This window comes from Pipra filicauda, unplaced genomic scaffold (genome assembly GCF_003945595.2).
Source record: "Pipra filicauda isolate LSUMZ 115617 unplaced genomic scaffold, ASM394559v2 scaffold212_size3012638_pilon, whole genome shotgun sequence".
NCBI lineage: Eukaryota > Metazoa > Chordata > Aves > Passeriformes > Pipridae > Pipra > Pipra filicauda.
Genome location: NW_024104324.1, coordinates 680,168 through 704,353, shown reverse-complemented (window position 1 = coordinate 704,353; position 24,186 = coordinate 680,168). Strand labels below are relative to the sequence as shown.

Sequence of the window (24,186 nt, the reverse complement as noted above, 5' to 3'; positions counted from 1 at the left end):
GGGACCATAAATTTCCCCTGTTCTTCTTTCCTTTTTGCAAATTCCTGAGAACTTCACTTTCGTTTTGAAAAGATTATTTAGGCATGCAACTTTCAGTATTTTGTCCAGTAAGATTTTTGAGGGAATTTTGGGGGATTTACTCTGTTGGTAGTTTGTGTGGTTTTGTTATTGTTTTTTTTTGAGGGGGGGTGTGTGTTGTTTGTTTTGGTTTAGCTTTGTGTGGGCTTTTATTTGTTTTTAAAGAAAGATTTAGGACAAGCAAATAAATATCTACCCTTTGCATTCTGTGTATTTTTTCTGAGGAGACAAAATTAATGAGGAAGAGGCTTGGAATTGCCCTGTTTGTGCAAAAACTCTCCATGTTTTAGTTGACCATTCTGAGATGAGCTGGGGCAGATAGACTTTGAAAGTCGTCTGAGATATCCATGAAACGGCAGTTATTCTAGAACAAGTGTCCATATGCTGAATTAATTGGAAAAGTTCAAAGTAGTTGAACCCTTGCTTACAATGTTGTGATTTATGTAACAAACAAGGAGAACAAAAGGCAGTGAGGGGAAAAAACCCAACTTCTTATGGATCCAGTTTATACATAAGTTCTATCATGTCTCCTTACAGGAGATAAATGGTGGAAGTGGACGAGTTATCACACTTTATTAATGCCTACAATAAATTTCTCCCTGTGCCTCATATTATATTTTGTAGCAGAATTGCAACCTGTAGATATCTGGGGATGCTTAACTTCATCTTAAGCAGATGTAGGTAATGACTTCTGTTGCTACAGTTAATGTGGAGGTTTGTCAATGTTCTGTTCACTTTAGAGGTACTGACATCTCTGTTTTGCTTTTTTAGGGCAAGTTGAGACATGTCTAAAGTAGCTGTATTTTTAAGCTGGCACTGCTGCTTAAGTGTTGGGGGTTTTTTTAAATAAAGTCTTCTTAAAATCTTATCTCCTGGTTAAACAAATGTCTTGTTGTACTTAATAAATTCGTATAGGAAGGTAATGTGTGTGTGGGGGGGAAAGGACTGTAACTGTTTGTGGAGAAATGGTTTGGCTTCTCTTGTAACTAATCAGATTTTATAGAGTATTAAATAGGCCATGTGCTAAAGTATCAGTTGTTAACACCTCCAAACTAAAATGTTTGTCATGTTAAAGAAGGGGAAATATTGGTGAGCTCTCCATTAGGTGGTGCTGCTGGGATTGAAATATTTATGTGCCTAATGGAAGCAGGCTTCTGCCTAGAACTATTTCCATGTCTGTGGTTGTTTTTTTTTAAGGACTTGTCTTTATTAAAATACTTTCCAAAGTAAAATACTTTGCAAAGTATTTGCAAAGCAAGATACTTGCTAAAATGTTGGTGTCTTTTCAGTTTGAAATGAATAGGTAAGATACTAAAAAGACAGGCTGTTTTCATGTGAAGGAGGTATGGAAGAAATCAATCTTGTGCTTTTTGTGTGGGTGATTAGATTTTAGGAGCTGCCTCTGTTGTAGCTCTCATCTGTTTAAGTGTTGACTCTGATAGGTTCATGCCCTGCTGCCATGTAGTTGGGGATACTGTAGCATTGAAGAAATTCAGTGACAAGAAATACTTGATTTAAAAATCCAGAAATCAATTAGACTGACCATTACAGCAGAAACACCCTTATGAATCTTTTATTTGAGTTCCTATATGCTTTTTGACCCCAGCCACTAGCGTTTCTTTTTAAAGAGCCATGTTTTCACTTAAACAAATAATGGTGGTATTTCTCTGCCTGAGCCCTGGCTAATTAATGATTTTAGAAAAACTTAAGGGAAGAAAGATGGTGCCTGCACACAGAGGCACTGAGTACCATCTTAAATAGTGACGGTCATCCCTGCTGGTCTGAAGTTGATGCTTGAAAAGTGTGTGATCTTCCATATGGCCAAACTCTTTGTCTGCCAGTTCTACACATGACTGGGATATTTTAGGGCATCTGAAGTTGTACTAAACCCCTGCAATTAGACACCTGACTCTCCCTGCAATAGTTAGAGTTGAGATACATATTAAATTAAAAAGAAGTGCATTAGCAAGTGAATTTAAGTACTCTTTGTTGTTAGGATTCCTTCAAAGATAGAAGGATGAGGTTGCTGAGGTCTTTGAATTCTCCCACACCACCGTGTATCAAAAAAAGTATCAAAAAAAATCCCAAACCCTAATTTTTTAGAAATAGTGTTGGCCAAGAACAATAGTCAGTCACACTGGGTTCTCTACACTGTGTAGAAATATTTTTATGTGATTTACAGAATCAAAGTACTTGTGACCAGCTAGCAAAAAAAGTTTAGTAGCATTAAATAGCACTGAGCAAGAAATGCAAGAGTTGCATTTTTTTTCTGAAGAGACTGAGACTAATTTTTTTTTCTTTTGAAGATGATGTAGCTTAGCAAGAATCCATTTCTTGGAGTTAGAAAGCTTAAATAATTTCAGATCCAGCAGTGGGAAGCCTAGCTTAACAGACTTGACCTGAGTTTAACAGCTTTTGAAGTGGTGTGGGACAGTCAGTGGATGTCACATGTAACTTTCTATTTTCAAAGAAAGAAATTGAGAGGTTTGCAAAAAAATCTTTGACTTTCTAACCTTGGCCAGGGTTAAAATGTATGATTGTCAGATGCTGTTAGTTCCTCAAAATATAGCAGATTGAAGTAATAGGATGATTCTCCTTGGTCTTTTGGAATAGCTCAAATGGAGAAACTTATCAGTTACGTGATAACTGGAGAAATGGACAAGCTGTTGTGTGAGAGAATTTGGCCATTAGTGTTTTATCAGTTTCTAATAATAACTTACAGCTTGCTAATAATAACCCTCAAAGGGGCAATTAAAAGATAGTGGCTGTGATGTCATCCAGCCATACGACTTCATATCAAATGTGAACTTGTCATTCCTCGGTTACGTGATCGGCTTCTTGAGTGAGGCCAAAGCCAAAGGTGGGAATGAATCAGGCAGAAAGAAACTTGTGCTTGGTCACCTTGAATAGAAAGCCTTGATTCTAACATTGCATTAGGATGGTGTATAGACAGAAGGGTGATAATATTCTACACTCCATTAATGGATCTTTAAATACTAACAAAACCTAGCTTCCCTTCTTCCCTCCTACCTTGACTTGCAACTCATTAGGAGATTACCTCTGTGTTTACAGGCTAAACTTGGCAATTAACAGAATTTGTTGTTGCATTTTGCTGTGCTTAGATTCCAGATGGAGGAATAACTGTTGTTTCTACAGCCAAAATGGCATCAATAGCATGTCCCAAAGGCATGTTGATCAGTGAGGGCGTAGTAAGGACAGTCAGGGAAGAAGTGACAACGTATTGTAGTGTATTAAGCTTGTGTCTGTTTATTTTCAGGTGAAGAAGGTAATGAGGGGAGGCCTAGGGAGTGATAAGAGCAGTACTGTGATACTCACATCCAAAAGTGATTGGGGTGGTGAAATATATTTCTGTTTTTAAAAAAAAGTAGTAAATAAACAAATGATCAAACATGAGATTTGGCGTAAGTGATGGATTTTATTTGCAGAGGTATCTTTGGTGAAAGATTTATGGGACATGCACTTCTGTGTAAGAACTGATTGACATACAGGAAAGCTCTTGATAATAAATATGGATGCCTGTCTTGAGTTATTAAATGAAATGCTTGAACCTGATATTAAGACTAGATGTGATGTGTCAGTCTCAATGCTGTTACCAGCAGTGAAGTGAAAGTGTGTCTCCCTCACTCTTAGAGTAGACTCAGAGCTGCAGAGTGCTGGAACTTGCTTTGTACCTTGGGTAGAGTTTAAGTCACCACTGAACACAAGTTTTATATGGTATGATGTTGTGAACTGTAAAAACCAAGGAGTCACGATTTTGGATTTTTTTTTTTTTTTTTTTTTTTTTGTTACTACCACAAGCATAGTAAATTCCAAGGGAGAGATGGGGAGGCCAAATAAAGATGTACCAATATCTTAATGCTGCAATTACTCACCAGGGTTCAAGCATCAGAGCCTATTGCCAAGTATTACAGACAATAAGTAAAATAGAAAGAAGAACTTTTATTGAGTGTTTTAATAACATTTCTATCTGGCCTTATTTCCCGTTAGGGCTCCCTGAATCTGTATGATACACTCCGTAAACTGAAGTTGTCTCTCTCTCTCTCTTCGTCTGGTCTCTACTTTTTTAGAAACGTTTTTAAGAAAGCTTTAATATTTGCATACAAGTGACTTCTGAGATACTGTTTCCCTACCACAACCCTACATGTCCAGATGTTCACTGCAGGAATAAAGAGGCCAACGTATAATGGCTGAAAATTAGTACAGAAGAGTTCAGCTCCCATTGTCCTAAGCTTGTGTAGAGTATTAACCTGTTTCCACTAACTGGAATGAGACTGGGGTCATTGTTTCTGCAGGTACTTAGAATGGACATCAGGTCCTCTTTGACAGTATTTCAGCTTTGCTCTGACTGTGGTAGAACTAGTTAGACACTCCAAACTAACTAACTTCGTAAAAGCAGGAGGATGAGAATTGATATTATGCTGATGACTTCTCAGCATTGTCTTTACTGATAAAACTGATCCACTACCAGTATGGAATGAGAGAGAAATGCATAGGGGAAATAGATGTTGGGATGTTACACATTTTAAATCAGTAACCAACTGCCTGCAATTAACCCGAATGTAATTGTTTCTGGTGGTTGTCTAAACACGGAAGGCTTCAGGGTTGTCTCCAGTCCGTGCTCTGACTCGTGGATAGTTAGACTGAAGGTATAAAGTTTGGGAAACCAATATGTGATACAGGGGGCTTTATCTTCTTATGCCTGCAGGCAGAGCACTGTAGAAGGACACAAGTCTCCTTTACAGAAATAGGAGTCTTTCAGTTGTGTAGTGGTGTTCTGCCTGCTTTCATCCTCTCCTTTTTCTCATTCACCAAGGGCTGGACTATAGACTGGAACACAGCTGTTTGTTGCTGCTGCTGCAAGGATTTATTTTTCTGATCCATCCTTTGCCTCTGGTCTAGGTTTTTCATTAGTATTTTATTTCTTGTTTTGATTGTTTTTTGTTTTTAATTTACATTGTAAGTTTTGTGTTTTGGATTACTGTACTGAGATTCCTCCCTGAAGCACATGGAGATAGTGTTAGGCAAGACCTGCTGAGGCCTCTTTGCCGTTATGTTCCTCTCTGAATCAAGTCAGTGGGTCTTATGGTGTGACCTTAGCTTACAACAGTAGCTTCAAGGGTTCTGAGCTCTGTAGGGCTATCTTGCAAAGTAGCAGATTAAGCTTGCTCCAGCATGATTTCTACATGCCTGACACTCTAGGAAGAGCTGTGCTTCCTCTGGAGATTTGAAGTCTAGCAATTGCCTTAGGTGGAAAACCTAAGGCAGACCGCAAAGCCAGTATTCTTCTGACTGTGTTTTTTTTGATAAGGCATACAGGGAGTGCAGCCTGCCAGTTCATGGAGGGTGAGAGCTGATACTCCATGTGTGGATAAAGATGGTGAAGTCCATGTAAGTACAGCACTGTCAGGATTGACCAGAAGAGTCTAGTTGCAGGTGAGGGGAAGTGTTTAGCTATCCCAGGGAACTTAGAACTGTGCTACTGTTTGCTTTCCCTGTGAACTGATGGACACCTTGGGAACTATCCTGAGGACTCAAGAGGTTGCTTTGTTGATGACAACTTTTTACTTGAGCAGTGCAGCCATATTGCTTGTGTTGGTCTGTGTGCTCCAGGGGGAGAATTTAGGCCTTCACAAGAATGAGTGCATCGGCAGATAACAAAAAGAAACATGCTTTTTATTTTCTGTGTGTACTTCTTCTTTCTCCATAATTACAGGTTGGTTCTGTTGTGCAGTGGAGGCAGCTCCCATAACTAGGTTTCAGTTTAAAAAGAAGCATTTGAGTTATTTGAGTCTGAAGACCATTCACATTCATTCTTCTGTTGCCATCAACATGACTTTTTCTGGCAAACACATAGAAAAAATAAATTGTCTATGAGAAGAGAAGTGAGGTGGGATGTCTTGATGTACTGTGGGGAGATGAGAATGTTTCAGTAGGACAGAATGCTTTATGAAGGATTTACATCCCCAAAAGTAGGATAAAAAAGTAAGGGCCACAGAAACGGTTGTTCATATATTACATTGTGAAGCCCCAGCACCAAGGGTTGGCAAAAGATGAACTTAACTTTCTGCATTTGAGCTTCTAATGATATGTGCCCCCCAGATACTTTGTGGCCTGCTAGGAAAGTTGTATTGCACTGTCATGGTAACAGAATTATACTTCTCCAGTACTAAAACAAATGTGGTCTCTGTGTTTTTGAGACTTTACTTAGTGGGCTTTAGTTTATGATCAGCTATGTAATTTAAAGTCTCTTAAAACTCTAATTCTAATAATTGTGCATTTATGATCCATGACATTAATTCAAAATATTTATTCAACTTCCAACTTTCAAAAAGTTGTATAATGAAAATACTTACTCTTAAGTAGCATTAAAAGTATTTTAAAAGCAGCAACTAAAACATAATCTGCATTTTTAAATTGATCATTTTTAGCAGAAAAAGAGGAATAATATGACCTGTGAGATGTTTTGAATATACTCTTTGATTTTTAAATATAACCCTTAAGCTGTTATCACCCCTCTGAAAACTGAGCAAAGATTCCTTCATTGAAGCTACTTGACTTTGTTTGAGTGAAGTGGATTTTATACTGTAGTTGTATTGCAGCTTATTTTCATTGCTAGAAGAAGCAAAGAACACCTTTCAGTTAATTACTGACTGACTGTAGGGATTCTTGGCTCTCTCATTAGCTTTTAAAAGTAAGGTGAAAATGGAAGACATAAGATGGCATCGTGCTTTCTTGTAAATCTGTTCCGACTGTTTCACTAGTCCTAATTTTCTACAAGAATAAAACTGGTTGTTTAGACTACTTCAGTTCTTAGTGTCACAGTTCAGAAATGGCAGCGATGTGCTGGCCAAAATTTTATGTTGGCTAATATATTTTAAAACCACTTGATGGTAGTCTAAAAACCCCCTCTGCTTTCGGTGTTCACATTTCCATTCTTTAATATTGGAATGTAAATCTTTCCTTTGCTGAATAGGTTGAAGTACAGTAGCCAGTAAATTTAGACCCACGTTGTGAAATGGAGCGTGCATCTCAGATAGTTTCTTTTCTTGGTTTTGGTTTAGGTTGACAGAAGTATCTTTACATCTGCAGTTTCTGGAAATTTAAGAACGCTGTGAACCTCTGGCCAATAAAAATTTTCCCATTATGTAAAACATTCTTGTAGATTAGCTTGACTCCCTAAGTGGTGGTAGTGGTGACTTCCTCCATGAGGTAAATAGACTTCTGCAATTTTCTAGTGAACTAGTAAGTCTCAGTGCAGCTTTTTGATTTGCTATAGTTTGTTATGGTTTGGTGCAACCTTAACCTACTATTTCCCTTTTCTGCCTTCAGGCTTTTGAGAATTGTTTTTGTATATTAATAGGAGATGCTTGAAACCGACTTGACTTGTTTGTTTCCCAGCAGGAAAGCCTGAGTGCTTAGGCTTTAACTGAATCAAGACCAGCTCTCAGCAGTGGGAAACAATATATTAATCTATTGGAAGCACAGACTGCAGTCTTGTGTGTCACTGGGGTTTGTGTTGTGACTTTTTTTCATGTAAACAGGTAGGTAGGAACAATTCTTCTGCTGTATATATTTGTAATATGTACATTCAGAAACCTCATGACAGTTGTGTGAGTTGGGGTTTTTTGTTGGTTTTTTCTTTTTTTTTTCTTTTGATAGTATTTGTATAATTGCATGAAACTGTAAAGTACCTTGTTCTCCTTTGTGTTTTGACATCTTTTAAGTTGATGGCATTAATTTTACAAATCATCTTCAGTGCCTGGACTTATTTTACTTATGAGTGGGGGCGATACCTCAAAAGTCAAAACAAGTTTCATTCTCATTTCAGTAAGTAAACCCTCTTTTAGCCTTGTTCTTTCTTATTCTGTGTCCTCCACACAATCAGAACGGACTATTTAGCAAGTTCTTCTTCATTCTCTACCTGATGGACTTAAGTTGCATGATAGTATATGGAGGCTTGATTTTTATGAATATTTTGTTTATTTCATAAGTTGTATTTGCAAGGAAGGTAAGCAAATTATTAGTTCCATTTCACAAAAAAAATAATCTTTCCTTCAGGTGTTTGATTTCAAATAGACTAAAAATATGATTTGAACTCATAGGTGGTAGCCAGCTTCCTCAGTCAGCCAAGCCTAATTTGGAAAACTACATTATACCTTAGTTGCAAGAGGAGAAAACATCTCGAATCTTCTAAACAGTACAGTAAATATGCTTGGGGTTGTGCTTTCCTTCCTTGTTCCACTCTGCTTTTACTGGAGTTTGAAAGGAAATGATACCTCTACAAAAAAAAGTTAGTCCTGTTTGCCTTCAGTTTAAGCTTTAAATTAGGAATGGATAAAAGAAGTGAAACGTGCTCCTTTCAACTTCTTGACATGAACATAGGAAATTCATCAATCCTTCAGGTGAGTGATGGAGGTTGTGTCTTTGGAGAGTAGCAGCAGGTGATTCTCTGGGTCTACTCTGTGGCCTGTTCCTCAGAACAGGTGCAGCTTTATAAAGCTGGAAGGTAGAGAGACTCTTTAAAAATTTTGTGTGGAAATGGACAAAAACAAGCTTTTTACTACGCTAATACTAGACAATGTGTTAAGCACTGTGACTAAGAACTTCTTGTCAGTAATAAATTGTGTGAATTAGTGATGCTGTTTATATACAGAAGTTCATGTTCTTGTCACAATAAGTTCTTTTTGTAGGTTCACATAACGGTATGACAAGTCCTTTCTAGGTTGTGATTTAGATGTAGCATCTGAAGAGTGCAGGAAGAGGAAATAGCCTGCTGGAATGACTGGATACTCTCTTGGCCTTTTCTCTTTCTTTCTCACCTTCCCGCTCTGGACCATGCACAAAGATATCAAATCTGCTTCACAAATGGTTCAAGATTTTTTTCCTTGGCTGTGTCTTCTAACTTACTGCTAGGTGTTTGGTGTTTTTTTCCTAAGAAAAGCGGTGTGCACACCAGTTCCTGGTGTGTGAATGCCAGCCAGAAAGCAACTAGGCTGTCTTCAAATCATTCTCACCGTCCTGAAGCAAGATACGTTAAAAAGTCGTAAGATGCTAGTCTTAGACTAACTGCAGAAACCACAAAATAATTAAAGATCTTATTTTTATCATTTAAGTTTGGTTTTTAGGGGAAAGGGATATTTTTGGTCCTCCTTCTTCCCAACTTTACCAAGAGTTTAATTTACATAATTATACTTGTGTGTTCCTTATTTCTAGTTATTTTTTCACTTTTGGCAGTTCCCAGCTTAAGACTGGAGTCCTATTGTACAAGGTGATACATGTACAAGTATGTGAAGAGATGAGAACTTGGTAGGTGTCCAGGTAAGATCAGAGAAAGCAGATCTGTTCCTTGCCGAGGGAGAACAGAAATATACAGAAGTGCTCTAAGTCATGCAGAAAGTCTGATAGCTTTTCTGATTTTTTTTTTTTTTTTCTGTTTCAAAGCCAACAGGTCTTTTCCCTTTTTCAAATTCGTGATCATATTTTTAAAATGTGGTACGTGATGTGGTCTGCAAAGCAGGGAGGATATTGGAAGCTGTATATGACCTTTAGTGATAAATTATTTTCAATAGAGACAGGTTTAAAATAAAACTAATTAAAACTTGGTTTGGGAGCCTAAACTGAGTATATATTGTCCATTACAGGAATTTCAGTGTTAGCTAAGCCATGTTAGAAGAAAAACTGTAAAACTGCTGTTTGAGTGCATGGGAACTCGGGAGCCCCTGTGAAGAATAAGCAAAGGACTTGTGCACAGCAGTGAGAAATTAATCTTCCTCCCATCTGTTGGTGGGGGAGTGGGTAGTAGTTATGTTCATTGTGTCTTTGAGTCTGCACCTATGTTGCCCATTATGTTGGCCTTTTAAAGGAAACGTAAACCTTGTGAGACCACGGCACTAAAACCAGCCAGCCTTTGCAATGCTTTGGGTCAAACCCCCAAAGGAGGCATCTACCTCTAAATTCTCTCATTTCCTTTCTGCTTATCCCCATATACCATGCTCTGATTGCTGCCTGCTGCCCCTCTCCTGGGGGCTGCAGCAGAAGGTGGGGAGGTGCTGAAGAGCTGCTGGAGGTTTCCGAGCTTTCCATGTCGTTGTCAGCGTGTTTTCAGTCCTGCCTATTGTTCCTGTGAGGCCAAACTAGAGAAGACTGGGCAGGATCCTCCCCAAAGGAGGACCTGGATCTCCAGGAATAATAGATTGCTAATGGTAGGCAGCTGGGCTGCGATGAGCTAAAAGATCTGGCCTTGAGCCTGGCTCTGCAGGATGCAGAGGGAAGGAGGGGTGGAAAGCAGTGATGAGCCTATTATTTCAAATGAGCCAACAACTGGCTGATTGACACTGAGGGCTCATTGTTGCTCCCTTTGCTCTTAAACGCAGCTGTGGAGAATGAAGAAGTTGGGGGGCAGGATGGGAGGGATAAAAAAAAAAGCTAACTCAAATTATAAATTAGACTCTTAGTGTCCAGAGAGGCAATGGGCATTAATAAAAAAAATAAAATCTGTCTGAATACAAGAGAAACTTTTGACTGGGGATGCTCAAACACTGCAACAGGCTGCCCAGAGTGATAGTAGAGTCACTCTCTGTACAAGTGCTCGAAACCCAGTGGGTCACTGTGCTGGGCAGCTGCCTCTGTCTGACCCTGCTTGAGCAGTGGGGGTTGGACTGGATGGCCTCCAGATGTCCCTTCCAACCGCTGCCCTTCTGTGAAAGCTTCTTTAATATTTGGATGTATTCTTTAGCTACTGTTGTGGAACACTTGGGAAATAATTACAAATGCCCCTGCTGGGCACTTGTCTCACAAATGCTGCTGCCATGTAATCACGGCAGTTTTAATTGTATAGGGAAAGCATCCAAGTGCTAAGTAGTTAATTGACTAAACTCCTTGATTTAGGCAGCAAAAGCAAAAAAGAATCCACCAACATCACCCCTGCTCCCTGAACCTAGAAAATCCCCAGACACCCTAAACCTTAAAAGACTTTTTAAAAAATTCCTTGAAAGGTTATGAGAATAAAAGGTAGCTTTAATGTAACTTACAAGAAACAAAATTATTTATTATCTTCCACCAATTCCTTTTAGTTTTACCTATTATCCCTAAATTATCCTATGAAAAATGAAGTAAAAAATAGCCAGGAAGAGAGGAGGAACATGAGAGGAGGAACAGCAGAGAGAATGCAAAGAGATCCCACCAAACTCTGCAGTTTCTTCCTTTCAGCCCACAACTAGAAAGACACGAGATGATTTGAATGAACTTTCCTGTAGCTGTGTTTCTTTCCTAGGCTCTTTCAGCCCTCCCCGTTTGCACTTTACACAGCCCTCAGAAAGACTGCAGTGCAGTGGTTGGCAAGAAGGGAATTACTAGGAGGGAAAATCAAGCTATAGTGGCTCCTCTTACAGTGTGGTGTTGCTGAGATCTGCATTTTTGGAGAAGGTAATGAAAGGCTGCCTTTGGGTTTCCAGTTTGGAAATCTGAATGCTTGCAAAAAAGGATGTGGATAAGATTTCATTAAATGTCCCTAGAGTGTGCATGGCATGCTGGACAACCACTAAGCTCATTGATGCAGTGGTTTGTTTTTTTATTCTGGATACAAAACACCTGCAGTTTCTACCTAATACTTTTGTTTTTAATCCTCTGTGCTCAGAGAGTGGAGAATAAGGTAAGGTGCTTTTTGTTGCCTAACATATAAAGTATAATGGAAGTAATTTTTGCATGTTGTAGCATGCAACAATAACCGTGTTTGTTGGAAAGTAAAAATTTTGATTACCTTTTTTATTGCTTGTAACTCATTGAAATTCTTTGTAATAAATTCCCTGAATTATCCAGTATATTAAAGTTAAGAAACAGTTATTTGTACTTCATATGTATTAAAAGATTTTTTTTTTTTTTTAAGTCGGTTTTCATTCTGGTTATACGATATAATAAGAAATTATTTTCAAGAACAATGTTCTGGGAATGTTCCTCTTTTTATGTTAATCTTAAGAGCTAAAAAGCTGATCCTTTCTTTGGCTTATCAATATCTTTGGATTTTTTAAATGCCAGAATTTTAAGGGTATAGCACTGTCATAATGCTGCTGTTCAGCTGTGGAGTGCACTTGTTCAGGAAGAATGAAACTTTGGAGGCACCTGAATTCTGTGTGATTTGGAAGGGGTTGTTGGTGTGTTGGGAAAGGAAAGTGTTGTACAGTTGCAGATCTCCTTTTTGTATGAGTAAGTGCTTATTCCTGTAGTTTTCGATAAATCTCACTGCTGGGCTATTTTTCCCAGCTACTGTGTTTCTAGAATGAGCCAGGTTGGGCTCTCCTTGGCCAGCGGTTTCTTTTGCCAGAATGTGTAACCAGTCGTTAGCATGTTACTTAATGTAATTATGGAAAATAGCATGGCTGCTACTTTCAGTAGCAGTAGCCTTTCCTTTCTACCTCCTGCGGACCAAAGGTGAACTGTAGCATGTGACTAAGATAAAAAAAAAAAAAATCAGAGCCACAAAAAATCACTCATTTACAGATGTGGAAGTTTGTGGCGTTTCTCCTGACTAGATAAATCTTATCTTGGTCTCATGTTACAAAGTTCCCATGCTTTAGCTGTGGCAACAGGAATGAAAGCCCAGCGGGTTGAGTGGCAGGTAAGCCTTTCTGTGGCTGTCTGACCTTCCGTAACCAGCTCTGTGTAACTGCTGAGGCTGACCCATCTTCACAGCATTCTGTGCAGGATGACAGCTGGGAGCATGCTGCCGAGCTGGGCCCTTGGTGCTGGTCTGCTTAGGGTCACCTGGGAGCATCACCTCTGCCCTGGCACCACGGAGTAGCTGCTCACATCTGTCAGAGTTCACAGACACTGTGGGACTCTGTGGTAGGTGGATGCAAACTTCTTTGGCAAGAGTTGAGAAACTGAAATTCTTGTAAAATGTGGTTGTAAATTGTAAATGGCCAGGTGAGGTTATTGCTGTGTGGTTACAAAATGTTGGCCTTGATATGTAAATATGAGAGAGACTGTGGGGATTTCGGTGGCGTGGGCATTGTTGTGGTATTTGTTGCATTTGTTGTATTTTACTGTCACATTTAGGAATGCACATCGATACAGACTGATGAAGATTTGTATTACACTTTCAGAATATTTTCTTCTTTTTCTCTGTGCTTGTGAAAGTTCCAGGATCAAACAAGCTTTCCCAAACCAAGTTGCTTCCTTCTAATGATCTCTTGGAATATTGTCATAGGGTGGATTTTTTTAAGAAACACTCTGCAGAACAATTAATTATTTTCCCAGAATTGTGTTGATGTTTTCAAATGGAATTTATCAGACTGTTTCCAAGAAAATGGCACTGCTTTGAAGATTTTATACAGTCTAATGATACGCATTGTATCTGGGTGGAAAAGTTTGTGTGTGGGTGAAAGCAGGAAAGAGCTGTGATTTTTTACTTTGTTCACGTCCTTCTTTAAAATGCAGGGTCTTTTAAGTCCTTTATGAACAATAGTGGAAGAGAAGAAAACAGTGGTTTAAAACTCATGTTGATAAGTTACATATAATATTCTGTGTTATTTATCTTAGGTTATTTTTTAAATTTATCATTAAGAATTAGTTTGATATTTCTTCAGTTTCATTAGAGCCAACTTAACAAATGCTGAGAAGCCTGTTGTAGGGTTTTTGAATGAAGGTAATGTAACTCAAACTTTTTCTTTCTTCAGGGCAAAGAAAGAAACCAGGCAGACTGTAGCAAAGCTCCCCTTATTGGCATGAGTAAAGAGAACCCTAACAGAGAACTGAGAAAGCCTATTCTTCTTTCTCCTCAAGCTGCGGATCAAATGAGATTCAAATAAAACAAAGGAAATGTAAGCAATCAAGAGAGTCTTCCAAATTTGGGGGAAGGGAGGAGTATTAGTGTGGGAAGAAAAGAAGTATTCAGATTTTGATCAAAAAAGCTGTTGCACAAACTTTGGAAGTCAAGAGCTTTTTTTAAACTAACAATTCCCCTTTTAATGTTATAGTCTCTTCAGTTGTCTGTGAAGGAGAATTATGTGAGAAGGAGCATATAATTTTCAGACTGATACAGAGGTTACCTGTTAGCAGATAGTTAGTGAGGAGGTTAGAAAAAGCAGTAAGAACAAAGGTTGGGCAAGAACTGTCAAGGTTTTCAACCTTTATGCCATTCTGGCAGCAACTGTGATAGCGATGACATATTTGAATGGAAAATGGTCTTGTAACCTGTTCTTAAGGTGAACCTTTTCTAAAGAGTACATTCTAAGAAAATACATATGTTTTATGGGATCTGCTAGTTTGGACACTCACCTTTAATCTTCTAATGCCAGTAACTTGTGGGTTGCTTGAAACCACGTTCACATACATGGCATGTTCTTTGGTGGCACTGCCACTGCTTTGTGTGGCTGTGATACAGTAAAATTCTTGCTTTTGTTTTTAATGTAAGGTTTTTTGGTGGCTGGGAAAAATCTCAGATTTGTCAAGCATGAAAATTCTGATAATATTGGATAATCTTTGAAGAAGATTTATTTGGAATTACAGTTTGATATACTTTCTCTCATAGGTTTCTTTTGTCTTCTGTTTGGGTACATGACTGAACTGGGCTGTACTCAGTCAAGATTTCATGAGCTTGCTAGTTAATTGTTAGGAGACAAATAGCTGCTACATTTATTAAGGAGTTTGTGATTATTTTTTGTTAATTTATTTTTTCCTCCTAAAGCATGAACATTTGGATAGAAAAGAACATTTTACCTGAGCGGTCTTTTTACTGCATTTTGAAGTAGGTTCTTAGGACTCAAGCAAAATATTTTTCTGCTTACCTGCCATCTCAAAGTTTACTGAAAATCTCCATTTTGCTTTGTTTTTAATTCATCGTCTGGTCATACACATAATATTTCCTCTTTACATCAAAAATGTAATACAACCCTTTATGAGGATGAGCATTTATTTTGATGACTTTGGTCTGAATTTTTGTGTGCAATCCACTCAGCATTTCACTGCTCCCATGATAAAAGATAGATACCAGGAGTATATATTCTGAAAATCTGTGTTGTTAATTTTTGTGTTGTGCATCAAGGTGAAACTTGAATGTGGTAGTGGAGGGCTTGATTGAAACTATTGATCAAAACTCAGCAGATGAGAGAAAAAAAGGGGCAATATAAAGGGTAGCATATGAGTACCAAAGTTGTATTAAGAGGTGAACACTTACGTGTTTATTATATCCGGCTTATATCTGGAAATTGTTTTAAAAAACTGGATGATGACATATCAATAAAGATTTAAAATTTTCTTGTCCTCTTTCAGCTGAACTTAATATACTGTGGATTTGCCTTAATTACATCTGTTGTTGGCCCTCTATCTTCTGTAAGCACGCTAATGAAATCCCTTACTTCAGTGAGGCACAGAAGCTGTTGGGATTGGTAACATATCCTTGTTCCAAAATGGAATAGCCTTCACTTTTACCAACCACAGCCATTGCCAGCACAGCTGTCAGCACATAAGTATAACTCTGGTGCAGTCAATACCCAGGAGAATAAATTACTGAAACTATATGAAGAAAAAATGCAGTGTGAGTTTACATATACCTTATTTAATCATTTTTTCCCCCTGAATAACTGTCCTGAATAGTGGAAAATTGTTAAAAAAGAACAAAACCAACCAAAACCCAAGTTTTGACACTGTATGATTAACCTGCAGAACTCACTGATCTGTGATAACAGTAAGAATTTTCTGCTGTTGGCCTCAAAATAATTGCTTGTAAGGCCAGCAGCTGTATAGAGGAAATGGGAATCAGCCTTAACAGATGCTTTGGAGCTACGTTTTTTTCCCTTTTTCTTCCTCTTGCCTATCCACTAATGTGTTGTAGCTGCTGTATAATGATGGAAAAGAAACCCAGGAACTGGTTTGTGCCTGGCTTCATGGATCCACGTTGCAGCATTTTAGATGTATTTTGGGACTTTATGTAGAAAGGGCATTTATATGTTCTGAATTGGATTAAATTTGACACTTTTTAGGGATTTTCTAAAGGCAGCAGTAGAAGAATTTCCAAAACAGCGTGAAACAGGCAGAAGAAAGGATTCTTCAGAGAAGCATTTACAATGTTAAGGTGGTAGTTCTCCTTATAGAGAGAGATATAGGTGTCTTGACCTCTCTGGCTGTTTGTCTATAATATTATGCCTAGTGTTTTAGGATCCTGAAATTGCTTCATAAGATCATAAAGCATTAGAGGGTTCAGTTTAGTTGGAAAACATCATGAAAAAAATATCTTACGAAACTAAGAAGGGTGGGCAGGTGATTTCTTCTTATCCAGACTTCGAGGAGGATTTAGAGTGGTGACAAATCTCACTAGAAGAGTCTAAAAATAATACTTCCTACTGATGTAGAACACTTCAGGCCAGAGATGCTATAAAAGGTAAGCAATGCTTTGCTTATTTTACAGTTTAAGGGGAAATGAAGTGGTGAAGTCTTAAAATCGTGTGGCTGTTCAGTAGAATTTGGGGGGAAAAGAAATCCAAACTGCTGCTGTAATATTGGAAGCTTCATTGCCTAGATATAAGTTATTTACAAAAAGTGGGGAATCAGCACTATCTCCTCTGAAATGTCATTAGCAGTGCAACATCCTATAAGCTCTAATCTTAGAACTTAAGCCCCTTGCTCTAACAGTGAGCGTCCTCTGCATACTTTTAAATCTGGCATTTGCTCCAGTTGGAAATTATTCTTTGCATTCTGTATATCTAGACTGTGCCTATGTGAATCTTTATAATGCAGGCAGATAGTCTTTATGAGTGTAAATTCTCCAAGGAATCTCTGAGTATTCTCATTTAGTGTCTAGTGTAACACCTGGAGGCTTTCAGGTTTGAATTTTCAAAAATAAAAATGCATGTTTAAATGTTAGATTGCCATTAATACATTGAACAAAATTGCTGTATTCAGTATTTATTTGGTAGAGGTGAACATGATTTCATTAATATTAACTAGAGAAGCCCTCAGGCATTAAGCATGCAAAAAGAATCTTCAGCTAGAAGTGTCAACTTCATATTCCAAATCTGAAGACACAAATCTCTCTAAGCCTTGTGGATGGTGTGGAAAGCACCAGTTTTACCATGTCTCTGAAGCAGCAGCAATACTGTACAGTTCTACCAGAAGTTTCTTGGAAAGGTTGCTACCGCTTCTGTTAAACTTCTTTTGGCTGTGTAACAGTGATAAGCACTGGTTTTTGGGTGGTGATGTGAAATTCAGTGAGAAAAATGCACAAGTTGCTCTTAAAATCTTCACATTAGGTATATTGTAAAGGATAACATTGTCATAGATTTTTGTTAATTCTCTTAAGCCAGTGCAACGGAAACCTTCAAAGGGACCTGTTTTGTTTTTTTAAACCTTAGTAGTATCCAGTCTGAACCAGTGCTGTAGAGATGGTTTGTTCTCAAGATGTCAACGGTATCAATTGATCTGAAACTTCCAGATCAGCAGTTGATATAAACCTGCAGGCATCAAATACAAGATTTAAGGTTGGCAAAAAAATAATAAAGTAGTTTGTTATCTGGGAAAGTAATCACAAAGAAGAGAGAAACTAAGAGAAACTGGGACAGAAACTAGGAAATTGCAAGGAGATTCCAGGTAAAATAAGCTTTTAATGAGACCTTACAGCTGGAAAAATGAATACTGTCATACACCAGAAGGCACTTGTGTCTAACATAGCCTTGGCTTTCAGTAGCACATTCCCAAAGTCTGTGTTTACTACAAGAGGAAGTAGTACATTGCTGGGAAACATGTTTTTGGAATCTAAATCTTCCATTTTGAAAAATTAACACCTCAATAAAGGTGAGAAATGCTTTAGATAGCAGTGAACATGAAGTTCTGGTTATGAATGCTATGACAAATCTGGATAAAGGGTCTATGACTTTCTCAACCTTGTTTTTTTTCTTCCTGAAAACTCAACTTCAGTAACACATTTTTACTAGAGATGTAGAAATTGAAATGCACTTTAGTATAACTAGAAATACTAGCACAAGTGGTCTAGAGGTTTGGGGATTCTTTTAAATTTTTTTTTCTGTGGTTTTGTTTTCCTTCTTCCAGATTCCATTTACAAATTTCACTTAAGATTAGTGAGAGGTTGTGCATGAATGAGTGTCTTCCAGGCAGTTCAGTGTTAAATAAAATATTCTGACAATGTCACTTGCTGTTGTTGATTTCTAGAGTTTGATTAATATTTAGGGCAGTGTGAAAAAGTATATCTTTCATACCTGTGTTCATAGTATGCTGTAGTCAATGGGATAAAATGGAAGAGCAGGAAATGTTTTATGTGGGTGAGTTAATTTCCATAGAAGACAGGATAGATAGATTTTTTTTTTTTTTTTTTTTGAGCTTTGGATGTAGGATTAGAAATCTTACTTTGGTTAGAGTTGAAAGAATTTCATGTGGAAGTGAGATGCTGTGCTCTCAGTTTTCTGGTATGGTCATTTTTAGTTCCACAGTTCTTGGTTTCAGTGTTGAATTCAAAAAGTTCGGAGCCATATTTGAAGTTGCATTCTGTTTCATTTACCAGCTTCCTCTGAACTCCTCTGTGTTCAGAATTTCCTGGGAGGATTATTTTTGTTAAAGATGAGCTGCATTTTAAAATTAATTAAGTAATATTTTGTGGGGATTCTTGAGAAGGTAGTTTAGCTGTAATTATTCTTAATAAGCCTCTTGAAGTGCTTTGTTTTTTTTTTTTTCTTTTTATTTGCTCCTCTCTGACACCTTTGCCTTCACATACTTTCATCTAATAATTTTAGAAGATGAGGTAAAAAATTTTAAGACAGGTAGTACTTCTGCTGAGATTTCAAGGCTGGATTCATTAAGAGACAGCACAGATGCACTCTGTTGGGAACTGGCAATGCAGAAAGTATTCTTCATGCATTTGGCAGACAGCAGAGTAGATAGACTTCTGATTTGAAGAATATATGTTGCTATTCTGATAGACTTCTGAAATTTTGTTAGATTTGAAGCTGAAGATCTCTGATTAACAAAGTGGAAAAAAGTAGCATTGATCAATAGGTCTTGGTTTAAAAAAAAAACCAAACAAAAAACCCAAACAAAACAAAAAACCAAACAAAACCCCCAAAACAAACAAACAAACACCCCAAGAACAACAACAAAAACAAACAAACAACCCCCCCCAAAAAACCAAAAAAAACAAACAAAAAAAAACCCACCAAAAAACCAAACAGGTTGAAAATAACTTTAAAAGATAGCAAGGATTTCTTGATTCCTACTTGGTGGTTTCAAAAATAAAGAGACTTTGGGGTCTGAAGTTGCTATAATTTATTGAGTGAATTGTTTCTGATAATCATGCAGCTGATTTTTCTTGAAGGCACACCTTGGGAGGAAAAGGGGACTAGACTGGATCACTAGAAGATGACACATCTTTTTCCAGGACTGTGTGCTTGGGCCAGAATGATTTGAACATGCCATCTGCCTTAACCCTTGTTGATTCTTGTTAGGATTTGTCATGACTGGTTCAAATTTACTGCTGCCCAGTCATAGCAGTCAGAAGTGGGAAACACAGTGAGTGACTTACCTTTTGGGTGTCTGTGGTTTAACACTGCCACTTGTAACATGTGAACCAGGGACCTCTATGCCATGCAATAAAAGCAAAGGAAGCATTAGGCTTGCTGTAAAACAAGAAGTGGAGGAAATGTGGACAGATGGAAATAGCTTTCCATAAAAACAGACTATTCAGAATGTGAATAGAAGCTGTTTCTTTCCTATTTTTACTTTCCTATTTTTCTCTTCAAAGCATATATAAACCCATTTTGTAAGAGGAAACTACCTTTAATTTCAAATAATATGATTTTCATGCTGTTTCCAATAATATTTTACCTAGATATTTTTCTTCTGTGGTAGATAGAACTTTTCCTTTGTAAACAGAGCCAGAAGTTAAAAAAAAAAACCCAACAACTCATGGTGTTTATCCACTTCCTCCACATAGGACTGTCATATGTATCTCAGTCATGGACATCCCCTGAACAGCAAAGGAAGAGATTAAAGTACACTTTTTTCTGTGATCATCTAATCATCTTTTGATCTTTTATATTCTTTATCTACTTCTACTAAAAGCCTTGTGTAGAGATACAGATCCCAGCTGGGGATTAACTTCATAGGTGAAATGCAATGGCCTTGTCTGTGGGTACAGGAGAGAAAAGAGAACCTGAATTGGAATTCAGAATGCAGAAGAATACTCGCAGTGAGCTTGGACAGCATTTCTCTTACTTGTGACCCAGGCTTTCAAAGCTTAAGAGGTCTTTTGATTTCTAAAAGATGTTTTTGATTGCTTGCACTTTAAATGATGTTATACTGTATTTTGGTAGCCCACTGAGATTACAAAGTAATTACTGAGATAGCAAGCATAAGTCAAAATACAAACACTTTGTTTTTCATACTGCCTCAGGCTGAATCTTAAACTTGTTTGTCCAACCAATTTGTCATAATTCAAAGGAATGCTGTTAACTTTCAAAAAAGTAATAGCTGAACACAGTGTCACATAAAAACCATCTTTCCTTAGTTGCACTGACTTTTTCTGCTGTCTTTTTTATAGATAAAAATTAATCCTTTTTAAAGTTGTGGAGTTTTCTTTCTCCCATCCTGTACAGTATGTGTTAGACTAAATGTTAATTCTATGCAACATAATATTGGATAATTACTAAAAGTGTCAGTCCCTGGGCTCTTGGGCACTCTGAACTATATAAATACTATGTTATTATTTATAAATATTTTTATTCTCATCTCCTAATGTTGATGTAATTACTTTCCCCATCTATCCTCTATTTAGAATTTAGAAATTTGTCACACTGAGCAAGAGGGAGCATATGTTAGAACTGTTTTCATGAAAACGTAGTCCAGCAGACTTGCTGGACTTGAGTCCCCTTGTACTGGCATGCTATTTTGTTTAATCCTATAAGACACTTCACATGAACGTGTAGACTTGTTATTGAAAGAAATAGAGTCAAGGAAAGTGATAAGATAATAAAACAACATGAGATGTAGCTTACCATTCCTTTTCATCTCTTGAGTCATCTTGCAAACTAGAGCATGGGAAATACACGTTTGTGATTCAAGTGACAGGCACGGTTGTTCCTTTGCCAGAATATCAAGATAGCATCTTCTGATTATACTTCCGATTTTCTAGGTCAGATAGTAAAAGAAGGAACAGCATGTACCTTCCAAGCCAAAAACAGTTTTGTATTTAGTTCAGTAACTTCTACAGTCTTAGAGCCCTTGGAGATTGTGCTGAAATCTGGTTTAGTTGCTTGAGAACATAGCAGTTCATGTATCAGAACAGGCCTTTTTCCTGCCTGAGAATATCACACCATAATTGCTACAATAAAACTTCTCACAGAGTTAAGTGCTTGGAGAGGTTGCAGTATCCTACCCTGTTAGTGTTTGAAAACTCAGCTGTGAACAACCTGATTTGACTTTGAAGCTGGCCTTGCTCTGAACAGGAGGTTAGGCTAGATGACCTCCCGAGCTACCTTCCAACCTCAGCAGCTGGGATACTGCCCTGATAAGTGGCTGTGAAGAGCTTGCAAATGGCAGAAGCTTCTTGTGTGGAGAACACTAAGTGTGTGTCTTCTGTGTGTTTTCAAATGTTTGTCCTATCTGCTTATATCCAAGCACTGGTTTTTTTCCTGTTGATCTTCATCTGTTCTATTATGTGAATGATCTCAAGGTCTTAGGAAATCATGGGGCAAAGTTTAAAGTAGTCAAAATACCCAATTTATTTTAACACAAGAAAAAATAAGTTTTAAATATCAATGGTGCTTTTGTTTCTGTACAGGAATTAGACTTAGTATTTGAATTTATATATATGAAAGAAGGTGAGGAGTGGTCTCATATTGTTTACTGTGTAAAGTTTTATTAGTGTTGATGACTAGCAACCCTTCCCTGTCCTTCCCTACCCCCTCTCACAATATTCTCTTAAAGCATATGCTGGAAATACCTAAACCTCTGGTTAGTTGGTCCTATCTATGCTCTACAGAAATAGTGAATAGAACTTCAAGCATGAAAAATGCACGGAGATAAAAATAAATAAATCAGTAGTTCCCCTGTACAAACAAGAGGAGTGAAAGTGCCAGGACTTCTGACCTCACACAAAACAAATTTGATGGATGATTGTCTGCTTTCAAACCTGCCACTCCAGTGCTACCTCTGTCATGGCCTAAGTATTTTTGTGGAGTGATTTGAGCCATTTGCATTATATTTATCAGTTGTTCAGTGCCCTTGTCAAAAGTCAAGGGTGGGGGTTTTGCCAGAGGGTCAGGCTGAGGTGTGGTGGGTGTTGTGAGAATGACCCTCTACAGTTTAGAGCTCTCAAGCATGAAGGTCTTGAGTCGAGATTCCCGTGGCAGCCTCCCTGCCATGACATGTGTGTACTGAGTAAATTGATAATATGTTGTTACCAATATACTGCTTTCAGCTTGCATTGTTGTTTTAACAAGTAATCAGGGTATGACAGTGTATGTTGCATATTATAATTGCACTCAGAAGCAGAACCAAGTCAGAAGACTTGTCTAAAAGACAGCGAAAGAAAGATGGACGTTCTTTTCAGTAAGTATGTGCTAGGAATTTATTAGAAGCTATAAAATGCTGAAATATAAGACAAAGGAAAAGTTCAGATTGTTTTAATAATTTAATTTTAAGATAAAGATTTCTGTGTGCTAACTTGAAGCAATAATTCTTGATGATGGAAAGCAAGTGAGCTGGGGAGACTGAAGAGCTTCAGTCAGGTACCAGTCCAGGTACCTGGTTATCTGGCTCTCTGAGCATATCCTGTAGAGTACAGAAGAAAATTCTGTGAAGAGCAGTGAAACTCTTGAAATCTGGTTTCCTACAACTTTTTTTTTTTTCTTTTTTTACTCCTACTCCCCCCCCTCCTCACAAAAAAAACCCCAAACCAACCATTATGATATAGGAGGAGACTAAGACCATGAAGTTTGCTGGGACAGGAGGGAGCAGGTGTTCTTGGCTGGTTTGGATCTAACTGTGTGCTGGCTGGCTGACTGACAGACCTCACAGAGGAGGTGCACTTTTATAGCCTCTTGCTCAATGGGACACTATGTTAAGTTTCTCTTTCTGTTCCACACATAGCTGTGCATTTTCACGAAACCTCTCTGTCCAGTTGGTTCCCAAGTGTTTTTGAGAGGTTGGGAGGAGACACAAGCACAGTCACAAGCCCTTATCTCATTAAAAGCTGGACTGAAAAAACACACCCCAGGCTACCAAAAAAAAGACCTAGTTAGGACGAGGTACTGAAGTTTGTGTTGTTTTACACTTTTTAGATACTAAATTTTTTGAAGAGGAAAGGTTAAATCATCTCATTGGTCACTTTTCTGCTGTGATCTTAAGCTCCCTGTCCCACTTCAGGTTTCTCTTTCAAAGCTTAATTTAGATATTGTGCATGCAGTGCTGTTCTGTTTGAAGAACTTCTGTTTTCAGTGCAGTTTGTAATTTGATCAAAAAAGCTTTGCTGTCCTACAGTAATAACCAAATTAAATTGTATCATCCATTATCCTCTTCTAAGGTACTGTAATGAAAACATTTATTTCTAATAGCCTTTTGCCCTTTTTGAATTTTAAAACTTTGGCAGAAGCTTATTGTTGTCGATATGCTGAAACTGTCTTCATGCAGAGCTTGCTAGGTGCCAAATCCCATGGTACCTGTTGCAATCAAATTTTTTTGGGTGTTTTAGATTATATGAGAGGTAATTTTTTTTCTGTTAAGATGCAAATTTATTTTGAATTTTTATGGAAACTGTATTGTATTTCTATGTCACAAATTGGTTTTATTCCCAAAGAGCAAATTGTAAATATAGGTGGTAATACAGAATACTTGTGCAGATTTCTAGGATGTTTGCCCTCTCCGTGAGAACAACATCCTTGCTTAAACAAGGAAAGAGCAAAATGCCTTTTGTTTGGGAACCCCCGTGCTTTCTAAATCCTGGAATATCTTTGCCAGTAAACTCACTTTTGCTTCCAGTTTCTAACCCTCTGTACTAATGTTAGTATGAGTTAAACACCAACAAATTGTTCAAACTTTTATTGCAGTATACACAGCCTGAAATATTAACTGAGGTCCAGCCTCAGTTGC

General features: G+C 37.7%; 1 protein-coding gene across 12 annotated transcripts in view; it reads left to right on the top strand.

Moving 5' to 3' along the window:
* Positions 1-24,186, top strand: part of TRAF3 (TNF receptor associated factor 3) — a 79,128-nt gene that overhangs the window by 16,130 nt on the left and 38,812 nt on the right. For 2 of the 12 annotated variants that reach the window (XM_039381094.1, XM_039381090.1), the window contains one exon: positions 13,773-13,916. The exons of 9 other annotated variants lie outside the window; for them this stretch is intronic. The gene's annotated coding sequence lies outside the window, so the exon portion shown is untranslated. Of the gene's footprint in view, positions 1-7,497; positions 7,641-13,772; positions 13,917-24,186 lie in introns of all 12 variants that reach the window. One more of the 12 variants, XM_039381091.1, reaches the window with a different exon arrangement.